The 18,355-nt window shown below is 37.8% G+C and overlaps 1 long non-coding RNA gene across 11 annotated transcripts in view; it reads left to right on the top strand.

The window, feature by feature from the left end:
* The window catches only part of LOC144288827 (uncharacterized), a 369,517-nt gene that overhangs the window by 13,129 nt on the left and 338,033 nt on the right, over nt 1–18,355 (top strand). For 5 of the 11 annotated variants that reach the window (XR_013356826.1, XR_013356831.1, XR_013356821.1 and 2 more), the window contains exon 2: nt 11,062–11,138. The exons of the other annotated variants lie outside the window; for them this stretch is intronic. This is a non-coding gene — a long non-coding RNA (uncharacterized LOC144288827). The remainder of the gene's footprint in view (nt 1–11,061; nt 11,139–18,355) is intronic. 11 annotated transcript variants of the gene reach the window in all.

The following is an 18,355-nucleotide window of genomic DNA, read 5'->3' as shown; positions in this document are numbered from 1 at the left end:
TCTCCAGGATTACACCCTGGGCCAAAGGGGGGCACTAAACCGCTGAGCCACCCAGGGATTCCCCAGATTTTCAATTCTTTTTACATTCATAACCCCCTTGACTTGAACAATCCTGTAAAAAAATCAGAAAGAATCATGGTTTTATCAGTAATGATTGTAGTCAATAGATTTCTTTGTGTGCTCCATCGTTTCTTCTGTTTCTTTATTGATTAACAAAGAACTTGGATTATATGATTTCCCAACCTTGACATAAGCTTTCTCAAGTTTAGCCCAGCAAGTTTTGTTTCATTTTATTTCTTTATTGAATGTGTATACCTAGTTTAGACTATTTGCCAAGTAGGCCTTTGGGGGGTAATCAGATGTACTAGGAGTGGTGGTGACTAAGTAGCCTTGAATTCAACCAGAGTCTGTTTGATTTAATTATAACCTTTGTAATAGGATCCTGAGTAATTGGGCGGGGAGGGGGGTGGGTGATGCACAACTATAGGAATTCCCCAGAAGAAAAGAAATCTAGTGGCAGAAAAAAAAAAAAAAAAAAAAAAGAACAAATAGTCTTAATTTTGACAATTCAAGGGAAACCTGATGGACGATATTTACTTTCCTTTGGCCACAATTTTGATCCATACTAAGCATATCACAGAAGGAAAAGCTGAATTGTACACTAAGATTTATCTCTCTAAAAGAAAGTAGCATTCAAGCCCCCCTCCCACCCCCCCAAAGGGGAAGGAGACACTCTCTTCATGAACTAGAATTATTCATCTTATTTCTTACCTCATCAGTCTCTCAAGAGTAATTTTCAAACGGAAATCTCCTGGGCAGTTTTGCTGGGATGGGCCTTCCTTTCTAGCAATGCAGCTATTTCCATTTAATAATTAGATAATTGTTATGGAAATTCCCTCTTAAAAGCATTACTTTAAAAAAATTGAGCAACATTTCTCCCCAAACTTCTTAAAGAATACGTATGTCACAGTAAGAATAAATGATGTGAAATTGCTTTTCTGGGACATGGTTCCGTCAGAGAGAAAGTAAAGCAATGTTTTAGTAGCTTGTTACTTCGCAGAATAAAGATCACAATTGTCACACAAATGAATTGACTTTTGTGTATTTGAAGACAGAATCCTTCACATGATAGCTAAATTGTTTTGATTACTTGAAATGTCACAATATGAAAATGGTACAACTGCAATTTCTTCATTTTTTCCTTCTTTATCTAATCCAAATCATACACTAAGGCTGAAACAAGTCATTGGACAATGAAGATATTCACAAACAAATGAAAACTGGAGTATTAGAAAAAAGGATGAGTCATAAAATACATTTTATGTTAAATAAAATCCATTTATCTTTATGAATGGTATTGCTACCATTTTTCAGGCAAACCGACAAAAAAAAAAAAAAATCATTGGTAGAGCAAAATAGACTATGTAGAAGATTCAAATAGGGTCCCTGCTCTGCATTTTATCTTTTCTTCTTGTTGAAAAAATGAGAAACAGTCACTGATACAGCTTCAAAATTTCCCCAGAAGGAGAAAATTATAAACTCTTCTCAGACCTTTAGCTTCTCAGACGAACTGGGTGGCTCAGTTAGTTAAGTATCTGACTTCAGTTTAGGCCATGATCCTGGGATTGAGCCATGAATCATGAGTAGGGCTTCCCGCTCAGCAGGGAGTCTGCTTGTCCCTCTCCCTCTGTCACTCTCCCTGCTCGTTCTCTCTCTCATTCTCTCTCAAATAAATGAATAAAGGGGCACCTGGGTAGCTAAGTGGTTGAGTATCTGCCTTTGGCTCAGGGCGCGATCCTGGGGTCCTGAGATCGAGTCTTGCATCAGGCTCCCCAGAGGGAGCCTGCTTCTCCCTCTATGTCTCTGCCTTTCTCTCTATGTCTTCCACGAATAAATATCTTAAAAAATATATAAATTAATGAAATCTTAAAAAAAAAAGACACTAGGTTTGGATAAAGAATTCTGTGGTCACATGAATTTGGGGATCATTGTTGTATACATACATCCTCCATGATTTCAACCATGGTCCAGCCTTTTAAGTGTTGCTCGACAGCCAGCTGTCTTCATAACATGTTCTCCTGGAAGTTCCACAGGCAATTCAAACTCCAAAATTGAACTCATTTTTTTTCTTCATATCTGCTTTCCTACATTCATTTCCTGCCAACTGTCCTGTTGCCCAAGTCAGACAACTGGTGTTCATCCCATATACCTTTTCTTTGTCATCTCTCCACAACCATCCCCCCTCCACTGCCCTGCCTCCCCACCTTGGTCCAAGTCATCCAGTTCTTTTTATTTCTTGCTTTTCTGATCTTGTTCACACATGCTTTTTTTCCCTATTGTCCATCAGGCCACTAACTAGGCTCTCACTTTGGAGGGCTTGCATTTTTTTCTCTTCTTTCTCCAATTCGTCCTTCACACCTTTGACACAGATTTCCTACACAAATCTTCCTCAGGGGGCCCCCTATTTACAATATTTAAGTGGTTTTTCTTCAGGATAAAGGTCCTATCTCTGCTCTTTCCCTGTCAGTTTCCCTGTCTTCCTTACATAAACCCTGAGGTTCAGAAGGTCCCTGAAGTTGATATTCTCTCTCCTCCCCTCACTCACTGCACATACGTGCCGCCTCCTTGTGTGATACGTCTATTCTTTCTCATTCAAGGCTCAGCTTTTGTGTAATCTTCCCTGATGGTGCTGCATCTACCTTTCTTATCAGTGTGCCTCCTCACCCTCTATGCTTCCTAAACACCTAGTACACAGCCCTAACATAACTCTATCTACCCTTCAATGTAACACTCTGTGGTGGAAAGAGTATTGCCACTGGAATCAGACAGATCTGTATTTGAAGTATGGATCTACCATTTATTAAATATAAGCTCAAAATGTAGCTTAATCTCAGTATACCTCTGTATATTGCTTTTCATCTATAATTATTTTCATAATAACTGCCATAGGGAATTCATATAAATTGTAAGTGGAATAAAGTATATAAAGCATAAAATAATTAGTGCCTGGCATAATAAGTATATGTGGTTAGATCTCCCCCATAACTGTGGGTATGCTATGTTCTTAGGATTCTCAGGGGTTGGAATAGAATTGGCCCTTAGAAGTGCTGACATCTTGTCAGCATTTGATACTATTGCTAACTTTCTCCTTTGAAACTATGGTCTCCTATGTTGAGTTTCCTGACGTAATTCTCATCTATATTTCCCTATCATTTTGTCTACCCTTTCTCCATATATACTGTTGGGTTATTTCAGATATGAAGGGGAAGAGAAACTTCTCTACTCTCTTAGGTTGAATCTCAGAGGCATATGAATTAAGTTGGCAAAAAACCGGATTCATAGAAAACAAGGCATCAATTTTTATTTTTAATTTTATGCACATAGAGGCTCCACAGAAAAGAAGTGAAAACTTCCCCAGAGTTTTAATGAAGGTTACATAAAGTAATGTGTATAAAGTACTTTGTATTTTGAGGGGCACATGGGAAGTTCACAATCAGTTTTATTTGTTGCTATGATCCATTACTACCCTCTTCAGCCCACCAGCCACCCAACATTAGTGATCTTTTAAAAGTGCAAATCAAATCAAGTCATACTTCTACTAAAAACTCTTCAATGGCTTTGTGACATCTTAGAAAATTAACCTTTGCATGACTCTCTATGACCTATCTAGTCTTAGTTAAAAGTCCCAGTGCCATCTTCTGTACACCCTGTTGATTTTTGCCCCCTAGAAATTCAGAATTTCTTTCATTACTTAAATGTATGACCCCCCCTTTTGTAAGCAACCTTGCACACTAACAGTTCCTTCTTGTCTGGCATACGGTCCTAAAGCTCACCCCCCTCAAATCCCTCAGGCTTCCACTGTTTAGAGAATCCTGATTTTCAATTAGTTTTTTTTTTTTTTTTTCTATCTGGTTTCAGGGAAAAATTTTTGAAAACTGACTTTCTTGAGGTAGCCTCCTTCTTCTGGATTCAGTTTTAACTTTTTGAAGTGATTATCACAACTGTGATTTCTCTCTTTGGCCATTATCCTCATGTTCCACTTTGATGTTGGGGAACATATCTGTCTCCTTCTCCAGTGCACAGTGCACAGTGTGTGGAAGACATACAGTAATTCAGCATCCACTAAGTGATCTAATAACTTTGATTATTAGATTTTTCTGAATATTAAGAACAAATGAACAATGTACTAAACATCTTGAGATTTCTCATAGAAATGTCCACATCTGCAGAATTTTCCTAGAAAATAAGTTACCAGGCATTACACATTTTTGATGTTCAATAAATAAATTATTCATTCAACAAAATTGAGTGTTCTTGATTCATCATGTAAAGTGTATTATTATTCTATGTAAGATGACAAAACTTCTTTCAGACATATTTTTGCTCTCAAAAGGGGATATTAGGCTTTATTTGGATAGAACTCAATATTTCAGAAAATGTATTTTGATTATGGTCTAACTTTTTCTAGTCTTCAATACACTAGTTTATAAATGCAGAATTGATTGGTCCTGTAAGCTAATGGAAATCTGAGGTCCACTGTATTAAAAGTATCAGGACCCTTAGCTTGTTTTATGCTTTATTTACTGTTCTTTTTTTTTTTTTATTGTTCTTTAATAGCAAAGAGAATCTTTAGCCTTTTCTTCCTCCAGACTTGTAACAGGTCATGAGATTTGCCCATAACTGCACCTCTCATCATTTTGTTGCTTGTTCCACTTTTTTTTTTTAATCTTCTCACTGTCCCACACAGCTGAAATAAATGGGAGAATAACTCAATAGAACTCACCCTTTTAATTAGTCACTCGTGAGGACTCTGAGCAACCAAGCCAGCACCCACATTGCCTCCAAGATTTATAGCCCAGGGTGGTAGCTATAAATAGCACATTTCTATCTACACTTTAAAAAAAAATGAGGTGCTGCTGTAGATAAGGTCAAAAGTAAGGCTTAGTGAGGAATGTAATTCTGGTAGGATGGCAAACCAGCTGCTAGATACAAGATAATATAAGGAAAGAAAATGTGAGCCTTAGGTCTCCTCTGTTTCTGTACTGTCATGAATCTTGATACCTACAACTCTAGTATTGACCATTTCACACTGTCCCTTGGATAATAGCTCTTCTCCTAGGATGTACCTCTTGAGCATCTAATATATGCCATGAGTTGTATTATCTCTAATTCCGTAATCGTGTCTTTTTTTAAATGAGGAAACTACATATCAGAATGGTTAAGCACTGTGCCCAGATTCCCCTGTCCAGTAAGTTGTGAGATCTGCTGTTCAAACCCAGACCTTTCTGACTGTAGTCTGTTCATTTTCCAGGGTCCCTCGTTGCTTCTCCTCATCACCCAGAGCAAGGTGGCACTGTAGCCAGTGGGCTGATTTCATAAATGGTCCTTCCCTTCCATCATTTTCCACTTCTGATGCAGCTCTCACCCTCCACCTCACCACCAGGAAGCATCTGGAGGCTCTTCCTTGGTCACCTTTCTCCACTAACACCTGCCTCCACCTCTGGGAGGTGATCTTCCTTGCAGATATTGAATTATCAAAATACTTTCCATTAAGGGCTATGTCTCCTTAGAGCTGGTTTTGTTCATAATAAAATGTCAGCTTTTGTACAAGGTGTACTAAATGAGGGCAGGCCTTACCCAAAAATATATCCACAGAAATCCATTAATACAAATTTGTTCTTTAAGTGACTTGAAATTCTGTGATTTCCCTGAAAGAGTTAATACTTCTCACCCCTGTTTAACTTAAGCAGGATGTTTTAGTTGATTGTTGTTGTTTTCTACCAATAAACAGAGATCAGCTTATTGATGTGTAAGTTTTAATGTGAGGTGGGGTGGCATAGAGTGAAGAGAAAGGAGAAGATGGGTATGGGCAGAACAAGCATTAATGTGTTCATGAGTCCAGTTTTGGATGGAGTCCTTTCTAGGGAGAGCAGTTCTGGAACAAATGCTATTCTAATGGGGACTACGAGGGGTTGGCAAAATCTGTTTCTTTTTTTTTTTTTTTTAATAAATTTTTATTTATTTATGATAGTCACAGAGAGAGAGAGAGAGAGAGAGAGAGAGGCAGAGACACAGGCAGAGGGAGAAGCAGGCTCCATGCACTGGGAGCCCGACGTGGGATTCGATCCCGGGTCTCCAGGATCGCGCCCTGGGCCAAAGGCAGGCGCCAAACCGCTGCGCCACCCAGGGATCCCCCAAAATCTGTTTCTTATAAGGAGCATGGTTAGGTTTCAGTCTTGGAAATTAGATGTTCCTCAGTTTGGATCAGGGCAGTCCTTGAACTCTGGGAAAGTGATATTGCATTCCCATCTTTGCCCATTAGTTTCTCCAAACCAAAAGGCTTCTGTCTGAGCATACTTTGTTTCATGCTAAGTCCTATATATGTCTTGATGATAAATTACTAGTTTACATCTACCCACTCAACTTGCCTTAAGAATTTTCTCGTAAGCATTTTGGGAACTCTCATCAAAGAAATGTGCAGAACATATAGCTAGCTGGCCTTATTCCATTGGGACATTTATCAGGAACCGACTCCTTTTTGCTCTTTCTAGGGCCACACGGTCTCTTATTTTTGTTTTTATTTTATTTATTTAATTTAATTTTTTTTCCATCATGATAAGTGTACTCTTTAATCCTCATCCCCCACCTACCTCCTCTCTGGCAATCATCGGTTTGTTCTCTATGGTTAAGAATCTGTTTCTTGGCTGGTCTCTCTCTTTTTTTTCCACTTTGCTTATTTGTTTTGTTTCTTAAATTCTGCATATGAGTGAGATCATATGGTGTTTGTCTTTCTTCAACTGACTTATTTTGCTCAGCATTATTCTCTTTAGTTCTATCCATGTTGTTACAAATGGCAAGATTTCATTCTTTTTTATGACTGAATAATATTCTATTATAATACATATATATTTATGTATATCATTTCTTCTTTATTCATCTATTGATGGACACTTGGGCTGCTTCTATATCTTGCCTATTATAAATAATGCTACAATAAACATAGGGGTGAGCATATCCCTTTGAATTAGTGCTTTTGTAATTTTGGAGTAAAAATGCACTAGTGCAATTCCTGGATCATAGGGTAGTTCTATTTTTAAAGAATTTCCATACTGTTTTCCACAATGGCTGCAGCAATTTGCATTTCTACCAACAGGGCAAGAGGGTTTCTTTTTCTCCACACCCTTGCCAAACTTGTTCTATCTTGTGTTTTTTTATTTTAGACATTCTGACCCGTGTGAGGTGATATCTCATTGTAATTTTGATTTGCATTTCCCTGATGATGAGTGATGTTGAAGCAAGAGAGTGAGGTTCATGTCTCACAGAATTGAAGAACGAATCTCACAGACAAAGGAGAGTGAGCAAAATGATAGAATTTTATTAAGCAAGGATCAAGGAAAAGCTCAGGAGTGAGAGGGGGTCCTGACCGGGTTGCCAGTGAGGGCTTTTTAAATCTCTGGCCTTTTATTAAAACTTTACCAGGAAACTTGCCTGTGGTTGGGTCAGTGGCCTGGAACTGGACATAATATACTCATATGTTGTAAGTTTTTGTTTCTGTGACATCTGTGATCTATAGATATGTATTGCTCAGTCTAGTTAATCTTTATTAGTGAATTTTTCCCCTGAGACTTGCTCTGTTTTGTGGTTATTTTTATTTTCTGTGTTCATAATGTGATTATTAGAAAAACATTTTAACCCTAGTAACTGGGACAGGGTGGTCTAAATTTTCCTGATCTCTTTGTTTTGTTTCATCGTCTCCATACCTTAAATACCCTCAAAGCCTAATCAGGGCCCTCCGGTCTCTCCCTGTGTACACTTTAACCCTTCCCCTACTCACTGGTAGATGACTCAATGTGACCTCTCAAAGTCTTGGTTCCAAAATCCTAGGCCAGACATTATAGTTGCCCCATCTTCAGTTGTGTCATTGGGTACAAAATATCAGCGCTCAACCTGTTATTAGTAATACTCTCCACTTCCTGCATGTGTTTCAGCCCAAATCACTAGGCTGCAAGTGAACAGCCTTCTGTTACAGAGAAAACTTGGGGCTTATACCTCAGAGCTGTTATCTTACTACCTTGGTATTTCTTTTGTGTATATGTGAAAGACAAATCATGTATCCCGTCTTAGCATAAAAAAGGAAAACAAAAGCACCCATTGGGAAAAAGCCTTCCTCAAATCCCCTGAACCAGACATCTCCCATTTCCTTTGCTTAAGCTCATTTCCTGACAGCCAGCCTTACGCCTTTCTGAGCTCTTTTATTGTAGTTTACTAAAAAACAAGGAGGTCTGCGCACTGCCTCTCCGCTTGCTCACATCATCTTTGGAAGGCAGCCTCTGTGACTTTCCATCTACGTGAATTCTTTGATGTGATTCAATTTTACACACACACAATTTTAAGAATGACTCTAAAAAGTTTAGAAATATAATTGTCAGCAAAATTATATATCTTTTTTATTTTCAGATTTTATGCTTGCACAACAGCCAGCTACTAAAATCTTATACACTTACTCTAAGGAAACCCTCTTCTTTGCTCTCTAGTTTCTGGGAGGAAAGCAGCCCGATGTATTTTTTAATTTTTTAATTTGTATCCTGCATAAGGTTGGATGTTTCTTGGTTATGTTTCTGAGAACTTCTCCCTGTAAGATTTGACAGGCTTGGTTCCCTTTATTTTTCCTTTCTTCCTTTGCCACACTTTTCGATTTTAATAGTTTACCTAAACTTTCTTAGAACATTAGACAACTTCATCCTGAACTCTCACTTTTCTGGGTTTTCTCTTCTCGGTACAGTTCTGTCTGCACTTTAGGCCAGAATGTGTGTGATCATTAAAAACAAAACCAAACTCAACCACACACACACACACACACACACACACACATACACACGCAGGCTACAGCTCTGGCTGGGTTCCAGTATTCCATTAGCCAGACAATGGGCGGCCCAGCCAACAGGCAGAGGGGGCGGGAGGAAGCCTGTCTTGCCCTCTTTGGGTGTCCGGACCCTGAGCAGGGTCAATAGAAGATTGAGGCTGGGAATGGACTGGACTGATTGTTTTGCAAACGGTGATGATAAATGTCTGACACGGCCTGTTCTACTTATAGTTGCGTTAAAAATCAATTAAATTTGGTGGGGTGTATTTAAAAATCCACTTTACAAATTTATTTATTTTTTCTCCTCCTAGAACAGTTCAAATAAAACCGAGACCAATTTTGGAATAACTACAGCTAAGCAAGAAATGGCTTAGTGAGATGCTAAAAATAGATGTCTTCCTTTAGATTATTTTTTGTTGTTGTTCATTTCCAAAAGACTTGCCAGTGTACTAGGATTGTAGTCTGAAGACTAAATTAGTGAAACCAAACAATGAAAAGTGCAAGGATTAGCATTTTGTTGCATAAAAAAGTAATTGGTGCTTTCTATATTTAGATTTCTGCATCCTTATAGTCTCTCAGCAATGTTGTATCAATCTTTGCAAGAAATTGCCAAAAGTGAAGAGGACTGAAATATGATCAATGTACAAGTCTGAAGTTATATTTTTGAAGGAACACTTTAATTTAAAAAACAACTAATACATGTAAAACTCAGTTTACCATATGTTATTTCTGTTACTCCTTCATATCACCCCCGCTGTTCCTAGAATGTACAATCCATGAAGGTGGGAATCTTGAGTTACCAATCATGGCATCCACAGACCATTGGGAAGGCTGAATTCCCAGCCCTTATGCAAAAACCACTCAGGGAAAGGGGAAAGAAATCATGTACTCACTGAAACAAGGTGCAGGAGCTATGCTGCCACTTTACACACAACATTTCAATTCCAAGTAGTTCTTCCCTCCCACTCCCAACCACTCTCTCCTCAATCCTGAAATTAGAAATTTTTGTCACAATTTACAGATGAGTAAACAGGTTCAGATGAAACCTACTCATTTTTACCAAGCATTTTTTTTTCTTCTTAAATCTAAGGCACAACACAAAAATTGCACAGCTTCTAACTGACAGATCTAGGATATTAATCCCATGTGTATGTTTTCAAGTATAGTTCCTTTCTACCCAATGTCACCCGTTGACTGCAGGGTGTGTGTGTGTGTGTGTGTGTGTGTGTGTGTGTGTGTGTGTGTTTTAACTCCTTTGCAGACAGTGAAGAATAGGAAACATCATAAGACTGGGCTGGAGTAGACAGTAAGAATTTAGGTTTTGCTTTGGAAAGTCTGGTGAGGGTAAGGAAGACTCTCATCCCTCCCAGTAAGATCAGAAAGGCTAGGAAAACAGCACAAAGTCCCCACATTGGCACTGCTGGCAGAAAGGTAGGAAAATAGGATTCAGTCCTACCCCCATGTGTTTATCCCCTGCTGGGGAAAAATTCATCCTTTGAGATTTACTCGTTTGTCACCCTCCTCTCTCTTCTCACCCTTTAAAGGGTAGCTGTCTACTCCAATCCTGTAAAGAAAATAGGGCCTCCTGGTATGAGCATGGAGCTAAGGGTGAGCAATTTGGGAGAACTGTTCACAGGTCTCATGATCCACAACTTGGGTTAACTTGGATAGCCTGAGTTTCCACTTAAGGGTATCCCATTACCTTTACAAAAACATTCATTCTAGGTTATTTCTATAATGTGAACAGGAGTCAGGCATGGGGGAGGAGACAGTGCTCATACACTGGGAGGAAAACACTACGAGGTAAGGTAGACTGTGTTTCCTGTAAGTAAACAGAGTATGGATGACTTGAGAAAAACACAACAACAACAACAAAAAATTTAGACACTGCTTTCACTAAGCTTTCAACCTACGGACACTAGTTGCATTTGACTATTATCTTCGTATTTTTCTATTTTATTTTTTCTTTTATGTGTAACTCATTTTATCCTGACTACAAATTTGATCTAAAATATTAGTAATTCTGGATTTTCTGTTATGAACTTTAAGAGACATGATCTAATGTATTTGGATTTACAGAGATTTGTTTTTTAAATAAAAAAGTAAAGTGAAAAAAAGATTTATTTTTTATTTTTTTATGTACTTTTTTTTTTTTTTTTTGCCCTCCCTTAGAACATGTTTTTTTTCCTTAATCAAAGGATGACAGGTTCTGCAACCACACCCAGCAAGTCTCTTAAAAATATTGATAAAGCTGTCACTGCAGACACAGTCTCTGGTAAGAGGATATCAACACATTACTAGTGTTAGAAATTTGTGTTTTATGGAAAAAGATATTTTCTTTAAGTACAAAGCCTAGCAAAGTCATTAGAAAATATACACACATGATTGTGTTGATATAGACTTTTTTAAAGTGCCAGAACACTTTAGCTTCTGATTTTACTCAACTTCACTGAACTCCTCTGAAATATTTTGACACTCACAAGTAGACTATTGGGCAAAGAAGTTGATAGACCTCATTTTGGATGAAGCATAACAGTTATTAAAATATGTATAATTATACAAAGTCAAGAATTCTGAAGGACCTACTAAGATTAGATTATAAAGCAAGTGTAGATTGAAGACAAATATACTTCTAAATGCACCTGCAGTTGCCACTGCAAGGGAGATTTTGAAGAAAAGGCTGAATTCAGTGGCGAAAAAACTGGTTAGTAGCTCATTTTTAACCTCATTTTAACATCAAAAGGGTACAGGAATCCAGCTGTATACTTGCAAGTTGGTTTATAGGCCTACTTATACTCTTAAACTTATTTACTCAAGTATTTTCTTCAACTTTTTGACTTGGTTGGTGTATCAGTCAGGGTTCACCAGAGAAACAGGGCAAAGGGGAATCTGTCTCCCCTGTCTATTTATTGTGAGGGAGGAAAAAGAATTGTCCCTCTACCCTTCTAGGTTCTCGGCTGAGAACTCCTTCTCTCCCCCCCCCCTCCCCCCCATTGTAAGAAAAGAGAGATTAGCAGGAGAAAAACAAACAAGTTTAATCACATGTATACCTTCTGTATGCATGGGAGATACCCAGGAAAACTCAGTAACTTCCCTGAAATGGTCCAAGTCACCACCTTAAATATCATTCCAGCTAAAGATAAAAGAAAGATGTTAGGGGCAGGGAGTCAGTTATGGGAGGTCACCAGGAAAAGCACAGTAATCAAGGAAAGGCAAAGTTAATTTGTTTGCCTTTTTCAGTGATAAGAGTTTCTAGGGATTTAGTCCTCTTCCTCCTCCTTCTACCACTGGGAGATGCCCTTACAGATGGAGATTTCCCTTATAAATGTAAATGTCCCTTACAGAAGGGTAACTCTCACTTGGTTTTCAGAGCTTCTCCTGTGTCTGCAGTGTCTTAAAAAATAGTAAGTTCCATTTTTTTTAATAAAATAATTTTTATTGGTGTTCAATTTACCAACATACAGAATAACACCCAGTGCTCATCCCGTCAAGTGTCCCCCTCAGTGCCCATCACCCACTCACCGCCCCCCCCCCCCCCTTCTACCACCCCTAGTTCGTTTCCCAGAGTTAGGAGTCTTTATGTTCTGTCTCCCTTTCTGATATTTCCCACACATTTCTTCTCCCTTCCCCTATATTCCCTTTCACTATTATTTATATTCCCCAAATGAATGAGAATATACACTGTTTGTCCTTCTCCGATTGACTTACTTCACTCAGCATAATACCCTCCTGTTCCATCCACTTTGAAGCAATGGTGGGTATTTGTCATTTCTAATGGCTGAGTAATATTCCATTGTATACATAAACCACATCTTCTTTATCCATTCATCTTTCGATGGACACCGAGGCTCCTTCCACAGTTTGGCTATTGTGGACATTGCTGCGATGATTATCGCAAAGAGACAGGATTTGGGGGAGCAAATTCTGCTCTCCTTTACTATTGAGAGATTTATTTATTTATTTTAAGGAGCTTGATCATAGAGGCTGGCAAGTTCAACATCCGCAGATAGGCTGCAGGTTGGAGACCTAGGGAATAATTGAAATTTAGCTTGAGTCTAAAGACATTTGAGGGATGCCTGGGTGGTTCAGTGGTTGGGCATCTGCCTGAGGTTCAGGGCGTGATCCGGGAGTCCCACAACGGGCTCCCTGTGAGGAGCCTGCTTCTCCCTCTGCCTGTGTCTCTGCCTCTCTCTGTCTCTCATAGATAAATAAATAAAATCTTAAAGAAAAATAAAATAAAGTCAGAGTTGAGACTGAATTTTCTCTTCTTTGGGGATCTCAAAATAAAGCGCACAACTAACTGGATGAGGCCCAGCCACATTATGGAAAGTAATTCCACTTTATTCAAAGTCTACTGAATTAAATATCAATCTCATCTAAAAAATACCTTTACAACAACCAAATTTCTAGGTAATGTGGTTTTGCCAAGTTGACATAAATTTAACCATCAGGGTTGGCAATTATAAAACTGTCTGTTTAATCTCTGAAGTTAGATACTCAAGGTAGATTCCCTGAAGAGAGAATTAATCAACACTTTATGGAGAATGGCCATGGAGAAATTCTTCATGGATTCTATGGCAGCTGCCTGTCCAGTAGTTAGTTTTCTTAGATTTACCAGATTTAGCAAATAAAACAATGGTGTGCCTTGTTAAATTTGAGTTTCAGGTAAACAGCTAATACATTTTTAGTCCAAGTATGTCCCACATTTTGCATGGCGCTTCTTTTATATTAAAATTTATTCAAATTTAGCTGGATATCTTCTTTTTTTTTTCCTTAAGTATATATTTTTTAAAAATCAAAGGACTTTATTTGTTTGTTTGTTTGTTTGGAACAGGTTTACAATAAAATTGAGAGGAAGGTACAGAGATTTCCCGTATACCTTCTATCCCCATGCACGCACTGGCTCCCTCATTCTCAAGAGCACTCACTAGGACGACCAATTAATTACCAAGGATGAACCTACACTGGTACATCATAATCCCCTAAAGTTAGGGTTTACCTGGTATTCACTTTTGGTGCTGCAGATTCTATGGATTTGGAGAAAAGTATGTAGACCTCTCTCCATCATGTCAAATAGTGTATTTTCACTGCCCTAAAGATCCTATGGGCTCTGCCTCTTGGCATACCCTTCTTCCCCTGCAGCCAGAACTGCTTCTTATTGTCTCCAAAGTTTTGCTTCTTCCAGATGTTCTGTATTTTATCTTGCAAACTTAACTTTCCTTACTACCAAATCTTTTTTTGGAGAGTGGGCATAACTTGCCCAATCTAAGTTAGTATTCCAGCCTGCATCCAGGCCACAACACACAGTTGTGCCCAGTAGAATATAATTGGAAGTCAAATGATGGACTTTTTCATTTTTGCTATTTGACTATTGTGCCTTTTATACATCTTTATGTCCAAACCAAAATGCAGTGTTCAGAGGAGGTGAGGCCACCTATTTGAGAATGAAAGGTACATATTAAAAATGACACAGCAGGGCATCCCTGAGTGGCGCAGGGGTTTGGCGCCTGCCTTTGGCCCAGGGCTCGATCCTGGAGACCCGGGATCAAATCCCACATCGGGCTCCCGATGCATGGAGCCTGCTTCTCCCTCTGCCTGTGTCTCTGTCTCTGTCTCTGTCTCTCTCTGTGACTATCATAAAAAAAAAAAAAAAAAAAGACACAGCAGGAGAGAAGAGGGAGTCTGGCATCTTGATGAGATCATTGAGTTGCTGCATCAGTTCTAAAATGCCTACTTTAGAATCTCCTATTATATGGAAACATAAACCTTTATTTGCTTAAGCCATTGTTATGTTCCTGTTACATGAAACTATACAACAGCCTACACATTGCAGATTTCTATGTGGCCTTTGGAATCAAATTCAGGGAATATCTTGTTTCATTTCTGTAAGATATACCTCCCTTTCACCTCTTCTTGTCTATGAAAAAGTCTTTTCTGCTTCCCGATTCCTGAGTGAATTTGGAGATAGAATTGCCTACAAGCCAGTCTGAAGAAATAAATGATTTTTTTTTCTCCTTTCTTCTGCATACTTGTAAACACACATATGTGCTGCAGTACAGTTAATTTGGTCAACTACCAAAATAAGTTAGCTTTGATAACAACCATGGAAGCGAAAGAAGGACTCCCTTTTTATCTGCCTCAAACTGTATCTTTAAATTCTGTTCCAAACTGTGTTGTTCTTTATCGGAACAAGTAAATATAAGAAACAAGAATAGTCAGCTCCTTTTCCAAGAGATATCATATAAAAGTAGACATTATCTAAGTCAGTAGGAAATAGTAGGCCACAAAGCTGCAGTTGCAACAAATAAGAAAAATAAGGTTTGTGAATTATTTCTAGTAAATCAAGCTTGTAGCTACAAGTAAATTAGGTTCTTGAGTGACATGAGTAAATGTGAAAAACACAAATACAGATAGTTTTATATCTAAAAAACAAATGCAGATCTCTCATGAGAGTCTATGGAATTTATATTTATCTGGTAAAAAATAAATTCAGTGTGCCTCTGAAAGTACATTAAAAATCATAATTCTGTAGTACCTGGGTGACACAGTGGGTTAGGCATCTATCTGACTTTTGGTTGCTGCTCAGGTTCATAATCTCTGGGTCCTGGGAAAAAGCCCTGCATTGGGCTCCACACTCAGCATAGAGTCTGCTTGAGATGCTCTCTTCCCCTCCCTCTGCTCTTCCTATTGTGCTTTCTCTTGCTCTCTCTCTTAAATAAATAAAAATTAAAAAATCTAAAAAAAAAAAAAAAAAAGAATCATAATTCCTTCCAAAATCTTTATCCACTCATCCCTGGGCCTTCTGTTCATTTCAAAGCAATTTGTGAGTTATTTGTGGGCAGCCAAAGATTTTGTCTGGTCCTCTGAGAACAATGTACAGGTAGAGGATATAGTGTTTGATTTTTGTATTAGTAAGAAAGAAAACTGGAAATCACTTATGTCTTTGTTTTTATTATAGCCAAGCCATCTATGAACCCTAATTTATGAGGATGAAAAATAAAGATGGTCATAAATATCCATTTCTGAGGGATGCTGAAATAATTAACAAGAAAAAAATTACTATTCTTTGTTCAAGAAAACAGATGTTCCATGATATAAATCATTTCATATTGTTTTTCAGGATATGGGAAACATATCCCTTTAGTGAATAAAACCATATCTGACAATAGTCAGTAAGTAGGTATATGAGTTCCATTCTGGAGAGGAAATGCAAAGAGAAAATAATGCTTTAGAAGCAATGTGTTTTTTAGACCAATGTATTCTGACCATTATTTTACTTACAAATTACACTATTTTTTTTAAATTTTTATTTATTTATGATAGTCACAGAGAGAGAGAGAGGCAGAGACATAGGCAGAGGGAGAAGCAGGCTCCATGCACCGGGAGCCCGATGTGGGATTTGATCCCGGGTCTCCAGGATTGCGCCCTGGGCCAAAGGCAGGTGCCAAACCGCTGCGCCACCCAGGGATCCCACAAATTACACTATTATTATATATACATATCTTCTGAAATGATAAAGAACCCAAACTCAAAGACCATGAAAAAAATTATATTTTTCACTACTTTAGTAAAGTTGACCCTTAAACAACACTGGTTTGAACTGTGTAGGTCCACTTATATGGGGACTTTTTTACAGTGCAGGACTGCAAATGTACTTCCTCTTCCTTATGATTTTCTTGATAACATTCTTTTTTGTTCTAGCTTACTTTATTACAAAAATACCATATATGATACATATAACATGCAAAATACGTGTTAGTTGACAGTGTATGTTATCAGACTGCAGGCTATTAGAAGTTAAGTTTTTGGAGGGTTAAAAGTTACGTGCAGATTTTTGATTGTATGGAGGAAGGGATGCAGAGTTCCTAAACCTGGCGGGACTCAAAGGTCAACTGTCTGTGGAAAGTAACCATAGTTTTTGCCTTAACACAGTGGTGTCTACTATGCATTATGGGTGTTGTTTTAAATAATACTTGATCTTGAGTAAATTCTTTTTATAAAGGAAAAAAGAAATTGTCGTTTTTAGTTTAATTGAGTAATAGCCCAGGTGCATCTGTGCTATATGCAAAACTAGAAAGTATTTTTATGCTATACTAAGGTATAAGACAATGTAAGGATATTTGGTACAAGAGGGAGATTGATATTACTTATATATTTTTTAAATTTCTATTTTTATTTATTTAATTTTTAAAGATTTTATTTTTAAGTAATCTGTACCCTCAGTGTGGGATTCAAACTTATAGCCCCTGTATCAAGTTGTGTGATTCACCAGTCAAGCCAGCCAGGCACTCCTTAAATTTTTTGTTTTAAATTACTTATTTATAAAAAACAATAGGGAAAAATTTCAAAATAAAAAGCCCCTAAAAGGAGAGTAGGGAATGAAAAATCACTCTGGCACTTTTTTTTTTTTTTTTTTTTTTGGTCACTTTGGTGATCCTTGGCTCTATCTTTAAACAGTATTCTGAAATAAGCCACTTTCACACCTCCACCATTATCAGCTTACCCTCTAGGCACTGTGATGTCTTGCCTGGACTCCTGCAAAAGCTGCCTAACTGGTCACCCTACTTCATATTTGCCTGCTCACAATCTGTTCTTCATATAGCAGATTTCAATTTGTTTAAAATAGATGGAAATAAATCTATTCATTTTAGTTTCCTTATCAGTGCTTCCCATCAGATTCAGGGTGAAAGTCCAAGTATTTTCACTGACTGCAAGACTACACAGGGTCAAGCTCTGGCCTTAAATCCTTCTATTTTCCTTCGTCCACTTGGCTTCAGTTCACATTGGATTTCCCGTTGCCATAAGTAGGTCAAAGTTTGCCTGTATCTTGATCTTTACTGTGCCTTTCCCACAAGCTGTGACACTCTTGTCCAAAGCCTTTTCATCATTCAGATTGCTTCTCAAATGTTACCTTACTGAGAGATCTTTCCTCTGAAACTTTCTGTTCTTGAAAATACTATACTTTACTACTGAAACCTTATGATTTACTTATTAAATAGGAGCAGCACCTAATTTATCCTTTTTCACATCTTAGGTAGACATCACTTGGTATATAATTAATACTCAATGAATGTTTGTTGAATGAACAAAGAAAATTATTAACTGTGTGGTTTTGTAATTTTTAATGCATGAAATTGGTAGAAATCTCTTCCCATATGCCACACACATTTTGAAATTGCCTGTTCAGCTTGTACATTTCTTTATTCTTTCCTCAGAAATGTAGCGAGAATTTATTTGTGAGCTTTGTTGTTTAAAGGAGAGACCCAGGCCATTTCCTAGCATTCTTACTTTGGTCAGGTTTATTTACCTGGTTATCTCTTTTTATATTTTATTTATTTATTTATTTATTTATTTTTTCTTTCTTTTTATATTTTAGAAGCAGGAGTAATGCTTCCTACCTCACTGAGATAAAATACAGACACATAATAGATTTAAAGGTGTCTGTTATAGCAGCCAGCACATGTTAAGTTCTCATTACATGGCAGTCATTCC

This window comes from Canis aureus, chromosome 18 (genome assembly GCF_053574225.1).
Source record: "Canis aureus isolate CA01 chromosome 18, VMU_Caureus_v.1.0, whole genome shotgun sequence".
Taxonomy (NCBI): Eukaryota; Metazoa; Chordata; class Mammalia; order Carnivora; family Canidae; genus Canis; species Canis aureus.
This window is presented reverse-complemented; position numbering and strand designations above follow the sequence as displayed.